Genomic DNA, 6910 nt, shown 5'->3' with positions numbered 1-6910 from the left:
GAAAAATGGGAAAACATTTTGAAAGAGTGAGCTACGAAGCCCATTGAGTGATTAAATTTAAACTTGTAAATCCGTAAACCAGAACACGTGATAAACCTTTAAACGTATAAATTTGTTCAATAAAAGCGTTAAACATAAACGTGTAACGCTAAAAGCTTTCTCAAATGTTCCGCAAGTACGTCAATAAAATCTAGCAAGGCATATCAAGTACATAAAACATTTTAACTAACATGAAAAATCAATGTTGTGTAGGGCATGCCCAGTACAACCAACGTTTACTAGCTCTACGATGTAGTGGGTCCCGCCCAGCAATCCCATCGTCTTTGTCGTAGTGGGGCCCGCCCAGCACTCTCGACAGCATCGTTATCATTGAGTACACTCAACGTCAATAACGGAATATAACCTGTGTGCACACGGTACCATATAGCCTCGGGCTCAGTATCTCAGTCATGAGGTCAATATAAGTCTCAGAAAACCACATGAAAACTTTAAAACATGCCTATTTATCTTTATCTTTCATAATACTCAAGCTTACTCGGCTTGCTCGAGAAAAAATGAAAATCTTTAAACAGTACTCGCTAATACATACTTTACTTTAAATGGTATCGTTTCAACTACTTTTTAGGAAGTCGATAATCACATGCTCGTATATAAACCTCATTAGAAAATCTAAGCTCAAAACTTATGCTTGAAACCATTCATAGAAATCATGTATCGTTCATAAGTTCATATTCAAGCATGTAAACCATTTAAGCATAAATTACAGTTTAGAAATCATTTTTGAAATTTGTTTTCTCACTCACAGTCTTGGCTAGTTCCCTGGTCTGTAGACTCGGCCTATTTCCTCTTGGCCTGTCAAACAACCAAAACTGAGCATCAGAACTATAAATCGTCTTGTCTTTCCATGCTCATGAATTCTAAATTCTAGAAATAAAATCACACTTCACATTTTCTTTCCAGATTTTCCAGATTCAATACCCTAACTTCCAACACTCATAACTTCCTCAATACTTGACCAAAATTAATGTACTATATATCAAACTCTTCATTTTGGAACCCTCTACAACTTATCTGAAGTAATAAAAACGAGATTCCCAACGAATTTGTCCAGAAATCCCTCGAACACAGCGAATACAGATTCGTGCTTCTCTGCTACCCTCTACATTTCTCCTGAAATTAAACCTACTTCTAGTCATTTTTGGCTCCGAATTCTTCATGAAAGTTATAGGAAATTGAATAAGCTTTCCAACCATACTCAATTGAGCTTCTAATCCAACCTGTACACCCCAGAATGTTCGAAAAACCAGAAAAAAGCAGAGATCCTTCTGATTTGCACGAAAATTCTGTGCTCTGTTTTCCTTTTCAAAAACCATTAACTTAACATCAGATTTAGCTCAAGCTTCCTTCATGAAATTTGTTAGAAAATAGATTAAATTTCAAGAAAGTCAGGCCTCACCTCTTAGTTCTTCTTGTGTAGCTCAAACCGACTTAAAAACCAGAGATAGGTAGGTTGAACCCAAATTCTTCCTTGGTTGCACTTGCATGAGCTTTTCCTCCCTTCTTCAACCTCCAACCTGCAGCAACTTCTTCTTCCTCTTCCTTCACTCTCTCTCTCGAAATGCTCTGAAAATATAATGGGAAATGATGGAGAAATGGGCTGAAATGAGTGGGTTCTCACTTTAAACCCTAAGCACCGAATGGGTTTCCAATTTCTTTCATTTTCTTTCTTTTTTTTTTCCTTTTTCCTTTTCCTTTTCTTTTCTTTTTCTTTATTCCCTTTCTTTTCTTTTCTTTATTTATAAATTCCAAAATTATTAAAGACAACTTCAACCAAAAGCTTTGTCATTTTCTTCAACAATGGAACAACAATAACTTAAATCCAACATCCTACAATGTGTGACAAGAGCAAATAATCCAAGGAAAGTCTCGGGTTTACAACTTACCTCCCTCTTATGAAATTTCGTCCTCGAAATTTAGAAGTCCTTAGGTGAAGAGTGTCGGGTAACTCCTTCTCATCTGGTCTTCTGACTCCCAGGTTGCCTCCTCCACTCCGTGATGTCTCCAAAGGACCTTCATGAGTGGGATCGTTTTGTTCCTCAAAACTTGCTCCTTTCTGTCGAGGATCTGAACCGCTTCCTCTTTATAACTCAAGTCTTCTTTGAGCTCAATCGATTGTGCTTGCAACACATGTGACGGATCTGGAATATATTTCCTCAACATGGACACATGGAAAACATCATGTATTCGGGCAAGTTCTGCTGGCAACTCAAGTCTATAGGCTGCTGGTCCAACTCGTTCTGTTATCCGATAAGGACCAATATATCTAGAACTCAACTTGCCTTTCCTCCCAAAGCAAAGAACACCTCTCCACGGAGATAACTTTAAGAAAACCTGATCTCCAACCTGGAATTCTAAGTCTCTTCGTCGCTTATCTGCATAGCTCTTCTGTCGATCTTGAGCTATCTTTAGGTTCTCTCTAATCGACTTAATGTTTTCTGATGTAACTTGTACCAACTTAGGACCAACTAGCTTTCGCTCTCCCACTTCGTTCTAGCATACAGGAGTTCTGCATGGTCTGCCATATAAAAACTCGAATGGTGCCATGCCGATTCTAGACTGATAGCTGTTATTATAAGAAAACTCCATAAGTGATAAGTGGGTATCCCAACTTCCCTTAAACTGAAGGACACATGCTCTCAACATGTCTTCTAAGGTCTGGATGGTCCTCTCTGACTGACCATCTGTCTGGGGATGAAACGCTGTACTAAACTTCAACTTTGTTCCTATTGCTTTCTGCACACTAGGCCAAAACTTAGAAGTAAACCTCGGATCCCTATCTGAAACTATGGACACTGGCACGCCATGCTGAATCACAATCCTATCAATGTATAGCTTAGCTAGCTGATCTAGTGTAGACGTCGCTTTAATCGGTAAAAACCGCACTGTCTTGGTGAGTCTGTCTACTATTACCCATATAATATCATGTTCACTAGTACTACGAGGTAATCCAAACAGAAAATCCATGGTAATATGCTCCCACTTCCACTCTGGCACTGGCAGTGGATTAAGGAGTCCTTCTGGCCTCTGTCTCACTAGTTTAACCTGTTGGCAGATTAAATATTTATCAACATATTCGGCTATCTCTCGCTACATACTAGGCCACCAATAAGTTTTCTTCAAAGTTCCGTACAGCTTGGTGCTTCTTGGATGCATAGCGTAAGCTGAACTGTGAGCTTCCTCTAGTATAGCACCCTTAAGCTCACTAATACTCAGAATACATAGTCTTCTCTGCTTAACTATGGCTCCATCTGCTCTCAACTCAAATTCTACTTCTGAGCCTTCCTTGGACTTTGCAAGCATCTTCTGTAAGTTACTATCTTCTGGCTGTCTTCTCACAATCTCTGCTACTAGAGAAGACCTAACCTGAAATTGAGCTAAAAGACACTCTGAACTCTCTACAGTCACAACCGCTCTGAAACCTCTTAACTCACTTAGCAAGGTTGCTTGAATACCACACAAGGCACTTTTCAGAAGTCTCGACTTCCTACTTGATGCATCGGCAACTACGTTAGCCTTACCCGGATGGTATTCAATGGTACAGTCATAGTCTTTAATCAGTTCTAGCCATCGGCTCTATCTCAGATTCAGCTCTTTCTGATCAAAGATTACTTCAGGCTCTTATGATCTGTGAAAATTTGGCACTTCTCACCAAATAAATAATGTCTCCAGATCTTCAGTGCTAAAACAACTGTTGCTAGCTCAAGATCATGGGTAGTGTAATTACAGTCATGCTTCTTCAGCTGCCTTAAAGCATAAGCTATTACCTTCCCTTCCTGCATAAGCACACAACCTAATCCTTCCCTCGAAGCGTCACAATAAATCACATACTCCTTCTCTGTTACAGGAAGTGTCAGAATAGGTGCTGTCACTAATCTCTTCTTCAGGTCCTGGAAACTCTGTTCGCATTTATCCAACCACTCAAACTTAGAATTCTTCCTTGTCAAAGTTGTCAAGGGTGATGCTAATCGTGAGAAATCCTCAACAAAACGTCTGTAGTATCCAACCAGGCCTAGGAAACTACGTACCTCTGTTGCACTAGTTGGTCTCTCCCAGTTGACAACAGCTTCCACTTTCTGCGGATCAACACTAACTCCATCCGCTGAAACTACATGCCCTAAGAACACTACCTATTTCAACCAGAACTCACATTCGCTGAACTTAGCGTACAACTGTTTAGCACGTAGTGTCTGTAGAACAATCCTCAGATGTTCCTTATGGGCTTTCCTGTAAATTGAATAAATTAGTATGTCATCGATGAATACTATCACAAACTGATCTAAGTACTGATGGAAGATCCTGTTCATGAGGTCCATGAAAACTACTGGCGCATTCGTTAAACCAAATGGCATCACTAAAAACTCATAGTGATCATACCTCGTCCTGAATGCTTTCTTAGGAATATTTGAATCCCTAACCTTTAACTAGTGGTATCCTGACCTCAAATCAATCTTAGAGAACATTGATGCTCCCCTTAATTGGTCAAAGAAGTCATCAATGTGTGGTAGAGGATACTTGTTACGTATCGTGACCTTGTTTAACTGCTTGTAATCAGTGCATAATCTGAGGGTACCATCTTTCTTCTTCACGAATAACACTAGAGCTCCCCAAGGCGATACACTAGGCCTAATGTATCCCTTGTCAACTAGATCTTGTGACTACACCGTCAGCTCCTTAAGCTCGCTCGGAGCAATTCTGTACGGTGCCTGCGAAATAGGCATTGTTCCTGGTAACAATTCAATAATGAACTCCACCTCTCTATCAAGTGGAAAACCTGATAGATCAGCTGGAAAAACAACAAGAAATTCGTGCACTACAGGAACATCTTCTGGTTTCAGCTTTTCTTCCTGCACCTCTATTACGTGTGCAAGAAACGTTGTGAAGCCCTTTCTCAAAAACTTCTCAGCTTTCAGAGCTGAAATCAAACTCGTAGGAATAACTTCCTCTCACCCCTGAAAACCACTTCAGCCAAACCTGGTTTCCTAAAAGTCACTTCCTTCCTATGGAAATCCATAGAAGCATAGTGAGTGAATAAGAAATCCATTCAAAAAATTACATCCAATGCCTGCAACTCTTGTGGAAGAAGATCCATTAGCATACTGAGACCTTCTACTAAAACCTCATAATCACGCAACACTTCATTGACTAGTAAAACGTCACCAACTAGAGTATATATAACTAACCCCTCAGATAAAGGCTCTAGCATCCTATTCAGCTTAGTTAGAAACATACTAGAAACAAAGGAATGCGTAGCACCTAGATCTAATAAAAAACGTGCAGGTACATTACAAATAAAAACTGTTCCAGTAATCACGTCTGGTGCATCCTCCACTTCCTGTTGAGTCATAGTGTAGACGTTTCCTGCTGCCTAGGTCTCCCCACAACTCCCTTCTGCTTTGCACCGCTGATGCCCTCTCCTGCAACCGCTAAGACTCTCGGCTGCTCAATTGTGTGGGACTTAACGCCCTGGTCCCTCTAAACTGCTGCTCTCAGCTATAGACAATCTCTCTTAAAATGCCCTGGCTGTCCACACTGGTAACACACACCAGCACCAACAAGACACTGACCCCGATGATTCATGCCACAACTTGCACATGGGGTTCTTCTGGTTTCACTAGCAACAGACTCCATCCGTGGTCTTGCTGCTGAACTAGCAGACTGACTGGGTGCTCTCTAGCTCTGCCCCTAATAGGCATTACCTGAACTCATCTGCCTCGATGATTGGCCACCAGACCGATGCTTAAAGTCTTGACGGCCTGAAACATTCACTCCAGGTGTGAACCTCCACTGCTCACGACCTCGGAAACCACTAGTTGTTGAAGCCCCACGACTAGGCTCCACTACTGAATTCTCCTCTGTTATAATCTGCACGTAGGGCAGTCTCTACTAACTGAGAAAAATCTGTCCACTTAGCAGTAGCTATAACCGAGGTACGTATCTCAAAACGCAACCATCTTTCAAACCTTCGACACCTATCACTCTCAGATGCCATAATCACATCAGCATACCGTGAAAGCTCGGTATACTTTCTCTTGTACTCGGCCACTGAAAGTGACCCTTGCTTCAACCCCAGGAACTCATCTCTCTTCGCCTCACAGTATGTGCTGGGATAATACTTGTCTTCGAATATGCCTCTGAAAGTCTGCCAGTCTAACGTATGTGCATCATTACGCCTGGCTAATATGGATTTCCACCATCCCTCTGCCTTCTTCTGCAGCAGGAATGTGGCCAATCTGACTTTTCGCTCCTAAGGACAACTCATCACATCAAAGCATTTTTCGAACATATTTAACCAAACCTCAGCATCAGCTGGATCTGTGGAACCCTCAAACATTGTGGCTCCTAATTTCTTCAGCCGTTCTATTCCATACATCTTTTCCGGATCACTAGGCCCTACTGTCTCTGGCCTACCTACCTCCCGTATAGATCTAAAAACTGCTTGTTTCCTGCTCCAGTCTGAACTCTCGGGGTACTGGTTCCCCTTTCAGATTGACCTTGGGTAGGATCCTGCGTCCCATCCTGATTCTGCCTGCGTTGTTTGCTGGTACGTGGTGGCATGACTCCTATAACATATTAACACATCGGACATGCTATAGATACTTAACTCAGATGCATGATACTAAACTTCTACCCACATTTTAGTCCTGATTGGATTCACTCTTATCCATATTTGGACCATACTATGCTAGTTCTATTTGAACTGACTCAACGTCTAACTATTTACTTCCTAGATTCTTCTAAGCACTAACTGCTCTGTCTCATTTCCCATGGAGCTAACCGCTCTGATACCAAGTTGTCACACTCTCTCCCAGACTACCTGCTAGCTTAGTCAGGGAGATGGCGTGAAGCCAAC

The 6910-nt window shown here is 41.5% G+C and overlaps 1 long non-coding RNA gene and 1 pseudogene across 1 annotated transcript; both read right to left on the bottom strand.

Annotated features, from left to right (window-relative positions):
* Window positions 1-872: 872 nt before the first annotated feature.
* On the bottom strand, window positions 873-2119 carry LOC150033348 (uncharacterized). Its single transcript, XR_016524005.1, has 3 exons — window positions 1457-2119; window positions 1251-1358; window positions 873-1170 (listed from the first exon to the last, which is right to left on the bottom strand). It is a non-coding gene; the product is annotated as an uncharacterized LOC150033348 (long non-coding RNA).
* Window positions 2120-5742: 3623 nt separating this feature from the next.
* Window positions 5743-6615, bottom strand: LOC150033347 (uncharacterized; annotated as a pseudogene).
* Window positions 6616-6910: the final 295 nt, after the last annotated feature.

This window comes from Benincasa hispida, chromosome 10 (assembly GCF_027475165.1).
Source record: "Benincasa hispida cultivar pf3 chromosome 10, pf3_genome.v1.1, whole genome shotgun sequence".
Lineage (NCBI taxonomy): Eukaryota > Viridiplantae > Streptophyta > Magnoliopsida > Cucurbitales > Cucurbitaceae > Benincasa > Benincasa hispida.
This window is presented reverse-complemented; position numbering and strand designations above follow the sequence as displayed.